We start from the raw sequence: 18,411 nt of genomic DNA on the forward strand, positions 1-18,411 counted from the left end.
AAGACGAATAAATTAAACCCAAATGTGCTACCCTCCTCAGAATAGCAGTACAGAGAGAGGGGTTCCGGCAGTTCACATTCCTGATGTATTAACATCACTGTTCTGGTACCATTAAACTAATCATATTATAACAATTACAGCGCGATACAAACGCATCACCGGGACAATGGATTGTGCTTCCAGTGGGCAAACTTTCACCGCTTTTGTGATGAAGTTCTACAACTGCACCATCTGTGGTTTCAAATATGTGGAACTGAAAGACTCATTCTTAGCACTGAACACGTTAAATCAATTTACTTTGTGACACAATCTACAACTGGAATATCCATTTTATTTTTTTAAATTGTTTTGTGTCAGTGCCTCCGAGTCAGAAGGTCGTGAGTTTAAATCCCACTCCAGAGACTTGAGCACAATATTTAGGCATGAAGCTCCAGTGAGCTACTGTTGGAGGTTCCGGCTTTTGGATGAGACGTTAAAGCTCTCAGGTGCTGATCAGTCGGAGATTTATCGCTTCATTAAATCAGCTCTACCAAGGCCCTGACTGGAGTCTCAGATGGACCGAAGAGATCTCATGATATAACAAGATCTTGTAGGAGTCTAGCAAAAAATACTGAACTCAGAGAGGTTCAACAGAAAAGGTTTAATTGTTGAGACTGCATGTTGAACACAAAATGGCATCAGAGCCTACACCAAGTCCGACTGCCTTTCATCAGTCCACAGCTTCGACTGCCCCTCCCACGCTCTGGGCTTAACTATGTTGCAGATTGAGTTTCTTAAAGGTGTGATCCTTCTTAAAGGCATGACGCCTGATTTATAGCCTACGGACCGAAAAGCGGATTGTGTCCTTTCTGTGATCGGTACGCCACAAAGCTCCCCCCAGAATCCGCTAGTAGGGAGTGTACGAACCGGCGTGGTGGCTTGATGGCACGGCCGGAATGGCTCTTGGCAGTTGGTGTCGGGAGCGGGGCGGTCGGACGCGTCGGGCTCTTAGGCGGTCTGCCCCGCGGTGGGGGTTGGCCCACTTGAATGGGTTCGTCGGGCTCTAGGTGCGCCAGCTTGAGCCGGTCGACCGACACCTTGTCAGTTCTGCCGCCCACTTCAAGGAGGAAGAACTTGTTCCCCGTCTGGAGTACCTTGTAGGGTCCATCGTATGGGGGCCGTAGAGGTCCTCGGTGGACGTCATGGTGCACGAAAACAAATTTGGCCATGTGCAGGCTAGGTGGTACATGGGTTGCTGGTTCGCTGTGCCGGCCGGTGGGTACTGGAGTGAACTGTTGTGCTCGGTTGGCGAAAGCGCGGCGTTGCTGGTCAGCCGACCAGGGGGTCGTGGCGGTGGGCAGGAACTCTCCGGGTATGCGCAGCGGCTGGCCGTACACGAGTTCCGCCACCGAGGCTTGCAGGTCTTCCTTGACCGCGGAGCGTAGGCCAAGTAGCACCCACGGGAGGCGGTCGATCCAAGCCTCGTCCTCGAGGCTGGCGCGGAGGGACGCCTTCATGGACCTGTGGAATCGCTCGCACAGTCCGTTGGCTTGGGGGTGGTAAGCCATGGTGCGGTGAACGGCCACCCCGAGGTTTCGGGCGATGGCGGCCCACAGATCAGAGGTGAACTGCGGGCCTCTATCCGACGCCATGTCGGAGGGGACGCCGAACCGAGCGACCCAGGTACCGATGAACGCCCTCGCGATGTCGGCGGTGGTGGTGGACGGCAGTGGAATGGCCTCGGGCCAGCGGGTGGTACGGTCCACGATTGTCAGCAGGTGCGTGTGACCTTGTGATGGCGGCAGGGGGCCGACGAGGTCGATGTGGATGTGGTCAAACCTTCTTTCTGGAACGGTGAATTCCTCGAGTGGGGCTTTGACGTGCTGGTGGATTTTGGCACGCTGGCAAGCTATGCAGGATCTGGACCAGATGCGCACATCTTTGCGCAGGCCGCGCCAGACAAATCGGTTGGCCACCAGTCTAATGGACGCACGGGTGCTGGGGTGTGAGAGGCTGTGGACGATGTCGAACACCCATTTTCACCAGGACACCGGGACTACAGGGCGGGGTTGTGCCAAGGAGGTGTCGCATTTGACTGTGACGGCGGACGGGCCACAGGCGACGTCGGTCAGTCACAGCCCTGGGAGGGTTGTGGGCGCGGAGAGCAGATCGGGGTCGGTGCGTTGCTCTGCTGCCAGTTGAGCATAGTCCACTGCCAGGTGGGCGCCGTGGACGGCGGGGCGGGATAGGCAGTCGGCCACCATGTTGTCTCTACCGGAGACATGCTGGATGTCTGTGGTGAATTCGGACACCGCGGCGAGCTGGCGTTGTTGCCTGGCTGACCACGGGTCCGCAGATTTCGCCATCGCGAATGTCAGGGGTTTGTGGTCGACAAACGCGGTGAAGGGGTGGCCCTCCAGAAGAAATCTAAAATGGCGGACTGCCAGGTACAGTGCGAGGAGCTCGCGGTCAAAGGTGCTGTATTTGGCCTCCGGGGGGCGCAGTTGGTGGCTGAAAAAGGCCAGCGGTTGCCAGGCCCCGTCGACCCACTGTTTGTACATGGCGCCGACCGCATGGTCGGAGGCATCCGTGGTGAGGGCTACCCTGGCATTGGGCTGTGGGTGAGCGAGCATGGTGGCGTCAGTGAGTGCCTTTTTGGTCGAGTCAAAAGCGGTCAACATGTCCGCCGACCACTCAATCACCGTTCTGTCTTTCTTACCCCAGAGGGCTTCATATAGGAGCCGCATGAGGGAGGCCGCTCCGGGAATGAAGCGGTTGTAAAAGTTGATCATCCCCAAGAACTCCTGGAGGCCTTTGATGGTGGTAGGCTGGGGGAACTGCTGGACGGCTTGCACCTTGGCGGGCAGAGGAATGGCTCCATCCTGCGTGATGTGGTGGCCGAGGAATTCGATCCTGCTGAGGCCGAATTGGCACTTGGCCGGGCTGATGATGAGCCCGTGCTCACTGAGCCACTGGAACAGGGTGTGGAGGTGCTCGATGTGTTCCTGCTTGGAGGAACTAGCTACCAGGATGTCATCCAGGTAGACAAAGAGGAACTTCAGGTCTCGGAGGACCAAGTCCATGAGCCGCTGGAAGGCCTGGGCCGTGTTTTTGAGGCCGAAGGGCATTCGGAGGAACTCGAATAGCCCAAAAGGGGTGATTATGGCCATCTTGGGAACATCGTGGGGTGGACTGGCACCTGATGGTAACCGCGCACCAGGTCGACTTTGGAGAAGACTGAGCAGCCGGCCAGTCTAGCCGAGAAGTCTTGAATGTGCGGTATGGGGTACCGATCCGGCGTGGTGACGTCATTTAGGCGCCGGTAGTCCCCGCAGGGGCGCCATCCCCCGTCGGGTTTGGTGACGATGTGGAGCGGGGAGGCCCAGGGGCTGTTGGAGTGGCAGATGATGCCGAGCTGTTCCATTGTGGCGAACTCGGCCCGCGCGATCTCCAGCTTGGCCGGGTCCAGCCTGCGGGCGTGGGCATGCACCGGTGGGCCTATGGTGGGGATGAAGTGTTCTACCCCATGCTTAGCAACTTTCGCGGAGAGGGTCGGGTTGGTGAAGGCTGGGAACTCAGCCAGGAGTGCTGAGTAGTCATCCGTTGAGCAGGCGCGGCACTGCCATGCCATTTCGGCGGGTTGGGGGGGGCCATGGCGCCCGGGATAGGTGACATGGTGTTCATGTACACGAGGCGGCACCAAGGCATGTCGACCAACAGGCCGTGGGCGCACAGGAAATCCGCACCGAGGAGCGGGGAGAGCACCTTGGCAGTGATAAACTCCCAGTGGTAGCGGCGGCCTGCGAGGTCGATGGTGACGGTGCGGGTGCCGTACGTCCGGATGTCGGTGCCATTGGCAGCAGCCAGCGCAGGGCCGCGGCCACCTTGCTGGATCTTGAGGGCGGACGCGGGGATGATGCTGCGCTGCGCGCCCGTGTCGCATAGGAAACGGCATCCGGAGGCGCTGTCCATAACGTACAGCAGCGCGCCTGTTTGCCCCACGGCCATCATGTAGGCCGGTGTGGGGGTGGTTGGAAACATGCAGGGATGGCTGCAGCGGCGTGCCCATGTGCCGAACCGGGTATGGAAGTAGCAGTAGCCCTGGGTCGGAGGGCTTGGGGGATGTGGGGGCCTGGGGGGCCTCGTGGCCGAGCTGTGTGGCCACGCGATAGAGGGTGGAGCGCGCGCCGACGCTGCGGAGGCCAGGTCAGGGGTGACGGCGTGGTTGGAGCCGGCGGACAGGAGCTTATCGGCTTCGTCGGCCAGGGCCTCGAGGTCCGTGAGGCTGGACGCCATGATCGCCGGGCGGATGCTGGGAGGTAGTTGGCAGATAAAGAGCGTGCGGAAGAGGGAGCCGGGCGGTTTCTCGTCGGTCAGAGCAAGCATGTGTGAGAGCAAGTCTGATGGTGTGGAGTCACCGAGGCCCGGGAGGTCGAGGAGGTGGCAGTTGCGCAAAAAATGGGAGGCTGTGAATTTTTTAAGGAGCGCGGCCTTGAGATGTGCGTACTTGCCTTCCTCCGAAGGGTTTTGTAGTGTTGTCCAGACTTTCGTGATTGTGGAGCTGCCCAGGAAGGCGAGGAAGTAGTCGTACATCGTTGCGTCGGCGGTGATGCCGCCGAGTCGGAATTGCGATTCGGCTTGAAGGAACCAGGCGGTGGCTAGGTTCTCCCAGAACTCTGGCAGCTTCACATAAACTGCGTTTGTGTCAGCCATGGTTATGCTTAGGAGTCGTCCTGAGCGTCGGGGTCACCAATGTAGGAGTCTACATACTCCTAGCAAAAAATACTGAACTCGGAGAGGTTCAACAGAAAAGGTTTAATTGTTGAGACTGCATGTTGAACACAAAATGGCATCAGAGCCTACACCAAGTCCGACTGCCTTTCATCAGTCCACAGCTTCGACTGCCCCTCCCACGCTCTGGGCTTAACTATGTTGCAGATCGAGTTTCTTAAAGGTGTGATCCTTCTTAAAGGCATGACGCCTGATTTATAGTCTATGGACCGAAAAGCGGATTGTGTCCTTTCTGTGATCGGTATGCCACAATCTCATATTACTCGTAGAAGAGCAGGAGAGTTCTACCCAGTGTCCACGCTAGCATTTATCCGTCAACCAACGTTACTAAAACAGATTATCTAGTCATTTAGCTCATTGCTGTTAATGGGATCTTGCTGTGCACTAATTAGCTGATGCGTTGGGATGTCCTGAAGTCGTCAAAGGCGAATAAAAATGTAAGACTGTTTCTGTCTCCACCTCTCGCGATCTTTGTTTCTCCTCACTTCTTACTATGTTTTATTTCCCCCGCTCGCCTCCCCCCATCCATACTTTAATCCGGCCCGAACTTGCCGTAATGCTATTTTCTGGCCTCCAGTCTCACAGTTCTCTCTTGACCGTGGTGCAATTTGCAATTATGCTCTGTCCTCTATTCATGCTTCACCTGAAAACTACACTTGGTTTTGAGTCCCTGTCGGACTGTTATTGGGGATTTGGTAAATAAAAACGTTGATAAGGTTTCGTTTCTGTAGTCGATCCCACAAATAACCTGTAACAATGAGCTTCATATTGTATTGCTTGCAAGTCTATGGTTAGCGGTGAAACCGACACAGCCTGGGATTCTCTGCTCTGTCGATGTTACTCTTGGTGTGTGGGCCTGCCATTGACCGCCCTTATTTACAGCCCCGCCTCTGTATCTCAGGTGGGCCTGAGGCAGTTCCTGTGGATTTTTCCCCACACGCTGAAGGTCAGGTTTAACCGCGCCTTTGAGCAAAAGGACTTGAATGAGTTCGGGTAGGAACAATGAAGATTGACAGGCCGAGGCTGAGGGGCGTCGCTTTCAATCAAATGCCTATCATTCCGCAGTAATGCGTCAATTATTCATAGATTATAGAATTGATGTAATTGAACTATGCCTTACCGTTGCTTAATATATGAGAAACCCTTTATAAATGTAAACCAGTTTGTTGCAGCCTTTTTGGTGCATTGCATTTCAAAGTTAAGTTTGCCATCTTATCTGTCGCCATTTGAAGTGGTTTTAGCTGCGCGTCACTGCAAACATGACAGGGGTAATTCCGGAGACAACCCAGCACACTAAAACCCCCGGAGGGCCGACACTTCTCCAGGACATTCCATCCCATCCGTTTGCATTCTCAAGGAGTGTAGTATAATTCCAGCCCAATAACAGGGAGAATTTCCCTTATAGCACTCCTGAGACCGATTATAAAGGCGAGAGGTGGAAACCCAGGGGGAAAATGAAAGGAATTCGGGACAAGACCCGGTGTAAGGCACGGTGGAAGTGTTAGCTTTTCCGGAAGCTTTGGAAAACTAGAAGTAAGGCAAAGTGCTTTTGTAAGAGAATTCTAGAGCCCAGGGCAGTATTGACTGAAAGATCGGCTCCTGTTTGTGGGACAGGCGAACCAGAACAAGCAGCAACCAAGAGTGAGAGGAATGGTGAGTGTGGGCTGGAGAAGCAATTCCCAGGAAGGGGGCAGCGAGGTCATAAGAACATAAGAAGTAGGAGCAGGAGTAGGCCATACGGCCCCTCGGGCCTGCTCCGCCATTCAATAGGATCATGGCTGATCCGAACCTAGACTCACGTCTACTTCCCTGCCCGTAACCCCTAATTCCCTTATCAGCTAGGAAACTGTCTATCTCCGTTTTAAATTTATTTAATGTCGCAGCTTCCACAGCTCTCTGAGGTAGCAAATTCCATAGATTTACTACCCTCTGAGTGAAGAAGTTTCTCCTCATCTCAGTTTTGAAACAGCAGCCCCTTATTCTAAGATTATGCCCCCTAGTTCTAGTCTCAGCCATCAGTGGAAACATCCTCCCCGCATCCACCCGATCAAGCCCCCTCACAATCTTATATGTTTTGATAAGGTCGCCTCTCATTCTTCTGAATTCCAATGAGTAGAGGCCCAACCTACTCAACCTTTCCTCATAAGTCAACCCCCTCATCTCCGGAATCAACTGAGTGAACCTTCTCTGAACAGCCTCGAGAGCAAGTATATCTTTTCTTAAATATGGAAACTAAAACTGTACGCAGTATTCCAGGTGTGGCCTCACCAGTACCCTGTATAACTGAAGCAAGACTTCCCTGCTTTTATGCTCCATCCTCCTTGCAATAAAAGCCAAGATTCCATCGGCCTTCCTGATCACCTGCTGTACCTGCATACTAACCTTCTGTGTTTCATGCACCAGAACCCCCAGATCCCTTTGTACTGTAGCACTTTGCAGTTTCTCTCCATTTAGATAATAACTTGCTCTTTGATTTTTTCTGCCAAAGTGCATAACCTCACACTTTCCAACATTGTATTCCATCTGCCAAATCTCTGCCCACTCACTTAGCCTGTCTATGTCCTTTTGCAGGTTTTTTATGTCCTCCTCACTCACTGCTTTCCCTCCGATCTTTGTATCGTCGGCAAACTTGGATATGTTGCACTTGGTCCCCTCCTCCAAATCGTTAATATAGATTGTAAAGAGTTGGGGTCCCAGCACTGACCCCTGCGGAACACCACTAGTTACTGATTGCCAACCCGAGAATGAACCGTTTATCCCAACTCTCTGTTTTCTGTTAGATAGCCAATCTTCCACCCATGCCAGTATATTACCCCCAATCCCGTGATTTTTTTATCTTGTGCAGTAATCTTTTGAGTGGCACCTTGTCAAATGCCTTTTGGAAGTCCAGATACACTACATGCACTGGTTCCCCTTTATCCACCCTGTTTGTTACGTCCTCAAAGAATTCAAGCAAATTTGTCAAACATGACTTCCCCTTCATAAAACCATGCTGACTCTGTCCTATTAAATTATGTTTATCCAAATGTCCTGTTACTGCTTCCTTAATAATGGACTCCAACATTTTACCAACCACAGATGTTAGGCTAACTGGTCTATAGTTTCCAGCCTTTTGTCTACCTCCCTTTTTAAATAAGGGCGTTACATTAGCAGTTTTCCAATCTGCTGGGACCTTTCCTGAATCCAGGGAGTTTTGGAAAATTGGGTCCTCCAAGGATTTGCGGCCAAGCAGCAAGGCGATTGATTAGGGCACAGGAAGCAGTGGCGCTTGTTAATGGGGTGGTGGGGGATGCAGGACTTTGCCCAAAGAGGACTCGGGTTTCAGTGTATTAATAACACTTCATGAGTTACATATGAATGGGCAGCTCATTCGTCTATTATGTAAAACATTTCCCTTGTCATCACATTAAATAATATGAATGAACATGATTGATTAAAGTGAAATCTGAGCAGCAGCATATTTGGGATTGGGTTCCAGTGCAAAGTGATTGACCCCTTCAGTTCCAGGAGTGATGCTCAGAATTTCCCACCTGTTGCTAATACAAAAGGCTCAGAGGTGACCGCTACCATATGAATTCAGTGCACTGAATCAACAATCTGTCAGAGCAGCATCAAGAATGGGTCAGTGACAGATTTACCGCTTAAACCGGGGTTCAGTAAATCAGCTACACCGAGGCCCCGTCTGGCCTCTACGTAAAAGATCGCGTGGCATTGTTTGAAGTAGAGCGGGACAATTCTCCCCGGTTGCCTGGCCAATAGTTACCCCTCAACCATCGTCATTAAAATTCATCTCTGCTGTTTGTGGGCCCTTGTTGTGCAAATATTTGCTGCCGCGTGTCCCTACATTACAACAGCTTCGGGGAATAAGCAGATATAATTTGAGACTTTACTGCAACTGCAGTACTGCTTTATAGTTTTCAACGGGGCGTCATTTACCGTCTCTTATGATAAAATAATAATTACAATAATTACAATCAGAAGACATGCTAGAAGTCTTTCTGGATGTAATCGAACAGTAACACAGAAATCCCTAAAGTGAATAGAAGGCGATCCATAAGGTGTGGATAGCATTCGTATCTACATAGAGTGCTCAATATAATTTAACAGTATAACACATGTTATTAAACAAAACTGGAATAAGTAAATGAGGATGACAGAAACAGTGTGAGTGTCGCTCCACGACCCGGAGCTGGGATCACCGATCATTCCAGTGCTGGGAGTTATTGCTCGTGTTTCCCACGTGTCGCAGACAACTGGATTTGGCCATTTGTTGTGTTTCAGTGAGCAGTGAGTGAGCTCATTCTTCTGAGCACAGCAACAACCTGCGGGGACAGGAGGCGAGCAACTATTGAAGGTACATCCCTTTCCCCAATCTGGCAGATCTGCATCAGATGGGAAGCGTTTCCCTATCAGCAATCAGCTACAAACTTCACATTACAGACTGTCCCAGCAAGTCTAGATTGATTTTAACTTTCATCCGATTCCGCTGCAAAATGTTGTTGTAATTAGTGTAATTGTCAGGAAACTCTATTAATGTTTTTATTTCAGATTTCCAGCATCTGCAGTGTTTTCTTTCTGTAACTCTATTAATGTGTTTACTTTGAAACTTTTCCCGATCTGTAAATCACTCGCCACACAAACCATTCGTAAAGCGAACGAGCAGAATGAGACAGATGTTCACACTGTTGTTCTCCAATACTCGATGGCAATGGGAGTGGGGGGCGTGGGGAGGGGCTTCTCTCCGGTTCCCACAACCTTACACGAGCCCCGCTGGCCCGGGATTACTGGCTCATTCCAGCTCTCCAGATGGTGTCCTGAGTCTCGGCCCCAACAGTAAGTCAAACAGTGTGGATAATTCCTCATTCAGAGAGGCCATTGTCCCCCTGACAGCAGCGATCGGCTGTTGAGTGTGGGAAACGCAAAGAAACCGGGGCTCACGCTTGTCCCTGTCCATTCGGAGCTATAAATACAGGAGCGGTTGGACAGAGCCGCGGCAGACAGGGCCTGTCGGGCACTTGTTTAAGGCTCCACTGCAGAGGGTCCAGGGAGTGGCTGTAAGAATATCGCTAGCGTTCGAAGACATTTATTCGGAAATAGAATCCCTCTCAAAGAACAGCAAAGGGTGCGTGAAATTATATTTAAAACACGATGGATTAACATTAGCTGTGTAATATTAATAATATATTAACCGACTGGTGTTTTTGTGAGTGACTAAAATACTTATTTGTGATTTTCAGTTGTTGGAAACACCGATGGAGAAGGTGCAGAGATCGGATGGGACCCGAAACACCGGTCTACTGGAGGCAGATTCAGGAACATCCACAGATTCAAGTCTTTAGATAGCGCCGTGCTGGAATGAGAGACGATTACCCGAAACATTAGAATCGACAGCACGTCCCCGGTAAGGCACCCAGTCCCTTACACACAACAATTGTAAAGACAACCGTTGAATCAGTTTCTTGTTCCCAAATCAGGATATTTCTGACCCGTGCCTTTCTTGTATTTCAGCTGAATTCCCAGTGACTCGGCCCCTCGATTACAGTGGAGGATACTCGAGGCGGCCTAAACCAGGGCAGCGCCTTTTGTCCGCTCCACGCACCGTGAACAATCTTAGGAAAGAAACCCACAAACATGTTCACAGAGCTCAAAATCCAGATAATGTTCTCTGTTTGCAGTCAGACCGGACCCAGCAGACAGTTCAGTGCCGCAACAACTCGGGGTGGCTGGTGAAGCTGAAACATTTGGGACATTTGCAAGAACTGAGGATCTGATAGTTCCACAATACAGAGCACTGGAGCGGTATCCTGGTGTCGAACAGTATTCCGGAATGGAAGCCGAGTCATTAATACCTTAACATTGAAGGGGATGGACAGTTTACCTGTGTAATGTCATAAAATGTGACCCCCGTGTTCTACAATATTTGTCGAGTTTCTCAGCACTGCACTTGTATATTCACAGTGACTAGAGACAGTAGTTGGGGTGACAACAGATAACTGTCGGCTTGGCTGAGATGGGAGCATTCTCACCTCTCAAACCAAGGGACATGATTTCAAGTCTGACTTGAGCACATACTCTAGGCTGACACTTCCGTGTAGCACTGACGGAGTGCTGCATTGTTGGAGGCGCTGCCTTTTATTTATTGCTCGCGTGAAGGTTAAAGGACAACACAGACAGGATTGACGAACGCCCTATTTTGGTGTTGTAACTTCTACGAAGTTGTATATGTGTAGGAGAAATCTCTCCATATTGACGCTGTTGATGTGTCAGAGATTGAAAGTGATTGTCTTGATAAGAAGAGTTTGTATTTTTGGTAGAAAAGGGTATCCAGTAAACTGAGCACTGCATATTGCAACGTGACAACAGACAGACCGAGTACAACCGATTTGTTTTGATAAACAGAGATATATTAATAATCAGTTTTACAAATTGATAATTGGAGTTTTGCTCCGTTTTACCATTTATGTGAATGGGTCCTAAAGGCTGTAGTTCTAAGGAACAGCGTTGTCATCACGTCTCAGTGGTATTGAATGGGTTAACACCAACCCGTTAATGATTATAGTCACATGCCTTCATATTGAAGGAGCTAGGTAGTTTGTTAAAGGGATATTCAGATCCTTGCCTGTGTAATGTCATAAAATGTGACCCGTGTTCGACAATATTTGTAGAGTTTCTCAGCACTGCACTTGTATATTCACAGTGAATAGAGACAGTAGTTGGAGTGACAGCAGATAACTGAGTCAGCTTGGCTCAGTTGGTAGTATTCTCACCTCTGTAAGCCAAGAGTCATGATTTCAAGTCTCATTATAGACTTGAGCACCTAACCTAGGCTGACACTTCAGTGTAGCACTGAGGGAATGCTGATAACTGTCAGCTTGGCTGAGATGGTAGCATTCTCACCTCTGAACCCATGAGTCATGAACTCAAGTCCCATTTCAGCTCATAACCTAGGCTGACACTTCAGTGCAGCAGTGTAGTTGTTGGAGGTGGGGGGTTTTTGCCCGTGAAGGATAAACGCTAACACGGGCAGGATGGGCCGAACGGCCTGTTTCGATGTTGTAACTTCTACGAAGTTGTATGTGTAGGAAAGAAATCTTTGCATATTGACGCTGTTGATGTGTCAGAGATTGAAAGTGCTTGTCTTGATAAGAAGAGTTTGTATTTTTGGTAGAAAAGGGTATCCAGTAAACTGAGCACTGCATATTGCAACGTGACAACAGACAGACCGAGTACAACCGATTTGTTTTGATAAACAGAGATATATTAATAATCAGTTTTACAAATTGATAATTGGAGTTTTGCTCCGTTTTACCATTTATGTGAATGGGTCCTAAAGGCTGTAGTTCTAAGGAACAGCGTTGTCATCACGTCTCAGTGGTATTGAATGGGTTAACACCAACCCGTTAATGATTATAGTCACATGCCTTCATATTGAAGGAGCTAGGTAGTTTGTTAAAGGGATATTCAGATCCTTGCCTGTGTAATGTCATAAAATGTGACCCGTGTTCGACAATATTTGTAGAGTTTCTCAGCACTGCACTTGTATATTCACAGTGAATAGAGACAGTAGTTGGAGTGACAGCAGATAACTGAGTCAGCTTGGCTCAGTTGGTAGTATTCTCACCTCTGTAAGCCAAGAGTCATGATTTCAAGTCTCATTATAGACTTGAGCACCTAACCTAGGCTGACACTTCAGTGTAGCACTGAGGGAATGCTGATAACTGTCAGCTTGGCTGAGATGGTAGCATTCTCACCTCTGAACCCATGAGTCATGAACTCAAGTCCCATTTCAGCTCATAACCTAGGCTGACACTTCAGTGCAGCAGTGTAGTTGTTGGAGGTGGGGGGTTTTTGCCCGTGAAGGATAAACGCTAACACGGGCAGGATGGGCCGAACGGCCTGTTTCGATGTTGTAACTTCTACGAAGTTGTATGTGTAGGAAAGAAATCTTTGCATATTGACGCTGTTGATGTGTCTGAGATTGAAAGTGCTTGTCTTGATAAGAAGAGTTTGTATTTTTGGTAGAAAAGGGTATCCAGTAAACTGAGCATTGCATATTGCAACGTGACAACAGACAGACCGAGTACAACAGAAATTCTTAATGATCAGTTTTATAAATTGATTATTAATGTTTCGCTTCTGCTCAGTATTTTTGTGAGTGATTCCTAAATGCTGTAGTTGTAACAGTGTTGTGATCGCGCCTCTGTGGTATTGAAAGGGTTAACAGAAACCAGCTGTTGACTATAGTCACACGTCTTCATATTGAAGGGGCTGGGTAGTTTGTTAAAGGGATATTCAGATCCTCACTTGTGTAATGTCATAACATGTGACCCGTGTTCTACAATATTTTGTAGACTTGCTCAACAATATATCTGTAAGTTCGCAATGAATATGTACATTAGTTGGAATAATGGCAAATAGTTGTGTAGGAGATTTCTCTCCATATTGATCCCTGTTAAAGTGTGGCAGGGATGAAAAGTGATTTATCTTCTTGTTGAAGATGGTTTTTATATTTCTGTGAAAAATTTAACTTTTTCGTGAGTCACTTAGTGCCCCGTGTTTTCCGTAACACGCATTGTACAAAAGAAATGATTGGAGGCCATTCTCGTATTACTAGCCAAATAAAATTTTTTAAATGCTTTGCGACTCCTGTTCCAAACTACTCTGTACATGATGATCTCCTGCCCCATCCCATATCAGGGATGGAAATTACCTTCTTGTTGAAGATGGTTGGTATGTTTTTGTAAAAGGATAAAATTGTAAAATAGGAAAAATGTGTGACCTCGAGAATTTTGGTCCATATTCAATAACCTGTACAATAACAACGAAACATGTTACTGCCTTCCTGAGGTCACCGTACAGCGGTACTGAAGAGATTAACAGCAGTTCTTTTGGACTACACTGCAAATCAACCCTCTGGGTAGATGTGACTCCACCGTGCCCAATGCGACCTTTATTAGAGGGGGGAGAAGGTCAGGAACTCGGGGGGGGGGGGGGAGGTGGGTTGTAGGATTGTTGATGAAAATTTCGCACGCGCCATTAACACAAAACAGGTCAGAGGTCAACCCCCACCCCCACCCCCCACACCCTGGAAACCCATACACAGTCCTCGTTCCGCGACCGCTGGGCGCCGCGAGGACTGGAGTGCATCATCACCCCGGCCAACCAAATGTTAATTTAATTTGTTGAGGTTCCTTTAAAGTTTTATTAATTTACAGACAATTTGTTTAATCACCCACACAAAAAGACTACATAGTCCTCGGAAGAAACGGGAATTTTAATGGACAGAGATTACTGAGGGCCGGGTCACAGGGAATGGAGAGAATGCTTCAAAAGAAGGGGCATTTCCTAATTTAATGCACAAGTAATGTGTGTCAATATTAACCTGAAATTCGATTAGTAACAAAAAGTTAGAGATTCCGATTTACTGATGAAATACCTGTCAGTTACAACCTTTCCAGTTCATTCATTTGAAGCGTATTTCTGCTATTTATTTGGGGCAATTCTGGGTTTGAGTATAAAACAGTGGCAGGCAAAATCCGGCCCTCGAGGCCGAAGGTCCGCCGCGCCTGACCCCCCTCCACCTAAGGTCAGGAGGCGGCTCAATGTCTCTGAGACAGCAGCGGAGTCAGAACCACCAACAGAGGCGGGCAAACCGAATCGGTTGTTTGCTGCATCGAGTGTCGTTATCACACCCGAAACCTCAGTTTCTGCTCCGTCACTGCAATGTGAAAGGTGTGTGGGTTCAGTTTTCATAAATCTGAGCAAACTTTCCAGATAACATAAATACTTTACTCGGAATTTACACAATCGAATCGATTGGAAGAGTGTTTACTTAGAACTTCTTTTAAAACTTGCAGCGAGTTTTTAGTCTCAATTCGTCTCTGAAGGAATTTTAGCGACGAATTCAAAATTAGTCCTTGGCTTGATTTAATTCCCGTGAGTTATAAAATGCTATTTTTGTTTATTGGTGCAATTGGGTGAAAGGTGTTGTCTGAATTCCGCGGGGGGACCGCCAGTCTCCCGGCGTAACTCTGGCGCAGACCCAGTTCGGTCGGGTCTCTGCAGTTTCGGGGAGTTTCCTCAGTAAAGAGCGAGGGAGCTTCTAGCCCAGGGATGGGCAAAGTACGGCCGGTTGGACGGGACAGAAATGGAAAGCGAGCCGGAGCTTGAGCTGCACAATAGTCTGGGTCCTGTCACGACTGCTCATCTCGATGACTTTCTTACCGAAGAGAGCGGCGCTGCGTCATTCCTCCGGTACTCAGAGTACCATGGCGGGGGGATCATCGCCGTCCTGGACACGGGAGTGGATCCCGGAGCACAAGGACTCCAGGTAACGGCACGCGATTGTAGGTCAGGCCTTTTGTGAAGCCTCGGGCTCCCGTACTCAGCACACTAAAAAGAGAACACCTCTCGCGGCGGAGGCCCCACAGACTTGAGCCGTTCTGCCGAACAGCCACGTAGACTTTCAGTACAACATATCATCGATCGATCAATCATTTCATTCATTTAGTAACAGAATATTTCACGCTATATTTTGTGTATTTAAGATAGTATCTGACTACCATCTGAATTTATGTTTATAAGCTATTGGGAGGGTAAAAGTGTGAGTGATAATCAACACTGAGTTGGCCTGTTGCAAATTTATCAATTTAACTCTTTGCTCTCACCAACGTGCACGGTTTCTTTAAGTTTGCTGTGCTGTATCTGTTCAGGGGCACGAGCTGGTGAGCGGCCTGCGCGGGACCTCGCGATTGCTGCTCGGCCATGCAGCCGCGCACCTTACGGGGAACATTGGTGTGCGGCCCTCGACAGCTCACCAAAACTTGTTAAGTGGCCCTCCAGCCCAAATAATTGCCCACCCCTGATATAAACCAAATGTTTATCTCACGACACAAAATGATTTACACCTTCCCTCCGAGGACTGAAGAAGATGTTGCTCAATTTCCCATCTACTATTAATACTAACAGATGCACAGGGCAGCGGCACCGCACTGATCCCATGCGGTTGGATTTCACAATCTGACCTACGCTCTCACAGTGCAGCTCAGCCAGACCTTCCACCAGGGCTCAGTAAATCGAATCAGAATCAGCTGACTAAAAATATAATTTGGCAATTTATTATTATTATGATCTTATTGTCTCCAACCATATTTGGACAGGGTTAATCATTTAAAAATGGGGAACGTGACCCCAGCTACCGCATACGTGCCCGTAGCCGTTTTTACAGTGGGTGTTGTGTCATGCGAGTATCCCGCTGTCGAGAGTTGGGACAGTTCATTAACATATTTAAATCATACGTGGACAGTGCATTTGGGAGCCTGATTTAAATTGAACAGTTGTGTGGGTTTCCCAGGGCTCAGGAAACCCAGGCTCAAGAAGGTGTGCCTTTTACAGCACTCCTGGTGGGCCAGAGGTTCCCCCAGACCCTCAAGTAAGCCTTTGGCCTCCCCTCTCCCCACCGCCCATCCCCTATGTCTCGCTAATACAAAAGCAAAATGCTGCAGATGTTGGGAATCTGAAATAAAAACAGAAAATGCTGGAAATACTCAGCAGGTCAGGTAGCATCTGTGGAGAGAGAAACAAGAGTTCACATTTCAGGTTTTGATGAAAGGTCATTGACCTGAAATGTTAACTCTGTTTCTCTCTCTACAGATGCTGCCTGACCTGCTGAGCATTTCCAGCATTTTAAGAACATAAAAAATAGGAGCAGGAGTAGGCCATTTAGCCCTTCGAGCCTGCTCTGCCATTCAATAAGATCATGGCTGATCTTCTACCTCATCTCCACTATCCTGAACTATCCCCATATTCCTTGATTCCCTTAATATTCAAAAATCTATTGATCTCTGTCTTGAATATACTCAACGACTGAGCCTCCACAGCCCTCGGGGTAGAGATTTCTAAAGATTCACCACCCTCTGAGTGAAGAAATTTCAACTCATCTTGGTCCTAAATGGCTGACCCCTTATTCTGAGACTGTAACCCCTGGTTCTTGACTCCCCAGCCAGGGAAACATCCTCCCTGAATCTACCCTGTCAAGCCCTGTAAGAAATTTGTATGTTTTAATGAGATCACCTCTCATTCTTCTAAACTCTAGAGAATATAGGTCTAGTCTACTCAATCTGATCTCGTAGGACAATCCTCCCATCCCAGGAACCAGTCTGGTGAACCTTTGTTGTACTCCCTCTGTGGCAAGTATATCCTTCCTTTGGTAAGGAGACCAAAACTGTAAAGAATACTTCAGGTGTGGTCTCTCCACGCACCCACCCCCCCCCCCCAGCCCGTAACTCTCTCACTCCCTACCCCCTCCCAATTGCTTTGCCTATTTTTTTGTTGTCCTTAATTTTTAAAATGATCCCTTGTCCTTGAATTCTGCACAAAAGCAAAAAAAACTTACTTTGATCCAATTTATCCAAACCTTTCATAATGTTAAACGCTATATAAATTTGTTGCTGTTGTTTCTTTTACATCCCCTCAGTCTTCTCTTTTCAAGAGAGGTATATATCCACCTTCCCCTGCAAGTGCAGGAGATGCAACACCTGCCCTTTTACCTCCTCCCTTCCCACTGTCCAGGGCCCCAAACACTCTTTCCAGTGAAACAGTAATTTACTTGTACTTCTTGCAATTTAGTATACTGCATTCGCTACTCACGATGCGGTCTCCTCTACACTGGGGAGACCAAACGCAGATTGGGTGACCTTTTTGCGGAACACCTCCATTCAATCCGCAAGCATGACACTGAGCTTCCAGTTGCCTGTCACTTTAACTCTCGCACTCCACTCCCACTGTGACCTCTCTGTCCTCGGCCTCTTACACTGTTCCAATGAAGCTCAATGTAAGCTCGAGGAACAGAACCTCATCTTTTGATTAGGCACTTTACAGCCTTCTGGACACAATGTCAAGTTCAACAATTTCAGATCATAACCTCTGCCCCCACTTTTTCAGCCGGCAGCTGTTGATGATTCTGCTATTCTCATTTACACCTCTTCTAGACCCATCTTTTGTTTCTTTACTTCTCCTAGTATGATCTCCTTTTGCTTTGTCCAATCATACCTTTTATCATTTAATCTCTCTTGCCTTCCACCCTATTAAAGACCTTCCCTTTTGTTCTTTCCTCCCTCCACCATTTCCCTGCTTCTGCACTTGCTTAAAACTTGTTATATCTCTATAACATTTTCTAGTTCTGACGAAAGATCATCGACCCAAAACGTTAACACTGTTTCTCTCTCCTCAGATGCTGCCTCACCTGCTGAGTGTTTCCAAGATTTTCTGTTTGTATTTCAGATTTCCAGCATCTGCAGTATTTTGCTTTTATATATCCATCGCTCCTGGTGCTGTGCAGGGAAGTAAAAGCCAAAACTGCTTTTCAGATGGAGCAGGAGTAAGAAGGCATGGAGCAGGGTGCAACATGATTCACTCTCCATTTTAAAGTCAACAAAATTGAACCCAAATTGTGCCCGATATTGCTCCCTTCTGGTCGAGGTACAATGGCACCCAAGGTTCCATGCAAACGAATTAACATAAGTCCGAATGTAAAATCTCACCTGAATCAACGCAATCATTGAGCGTAATCAAACTGGAGCAGAGCCTATGGGGCCTCAAGGTGCTAGGGTGAGGTAATATAAAAGGTGAGGGATAAATAAA

General features: G+C 48.2%; 1 long non-coding RNA gene across 1 annotated transcript; it reads left to right on the plus strand.

Moving 5' to 3' along the window:
- Nucleotides 1-9,750: 9,750 nt before the first annotated feature.
- LOC147104590 (uncharacterized) lies at nucleotides 9,751-13,406 on the plus strand. Its single transcript, XR_015072362.1, has 3 exons — nucleotides 9,751-9,892; nucleotides 10,008-10,171; nucleotides 10,279-13,406. It is a non-coding gene; the product is annotated as an uncharacterized LOC147104590 (long non-coding RNA).
- The last annotated feature ends 5,005 nt before the right edge of the window (nucleotides 13,407-18,411 follow it).

The sequence above is a fragment of the Somniosus microcephalus genome, chromosome 19, assembly GCF_052327205.1.
Source record: "Somniosus microcephalus isolate GS21.2 chromosome 19, FLI_Smic_1.0, whole genome shotgun sequence".
Classification (NCBI taxonomy): Eukaryota; Metazoa; Chordata; class Chondrichthyes; order Squaliformes; family Somniosidae; genus Somniosus; species Somniosus microcephalus.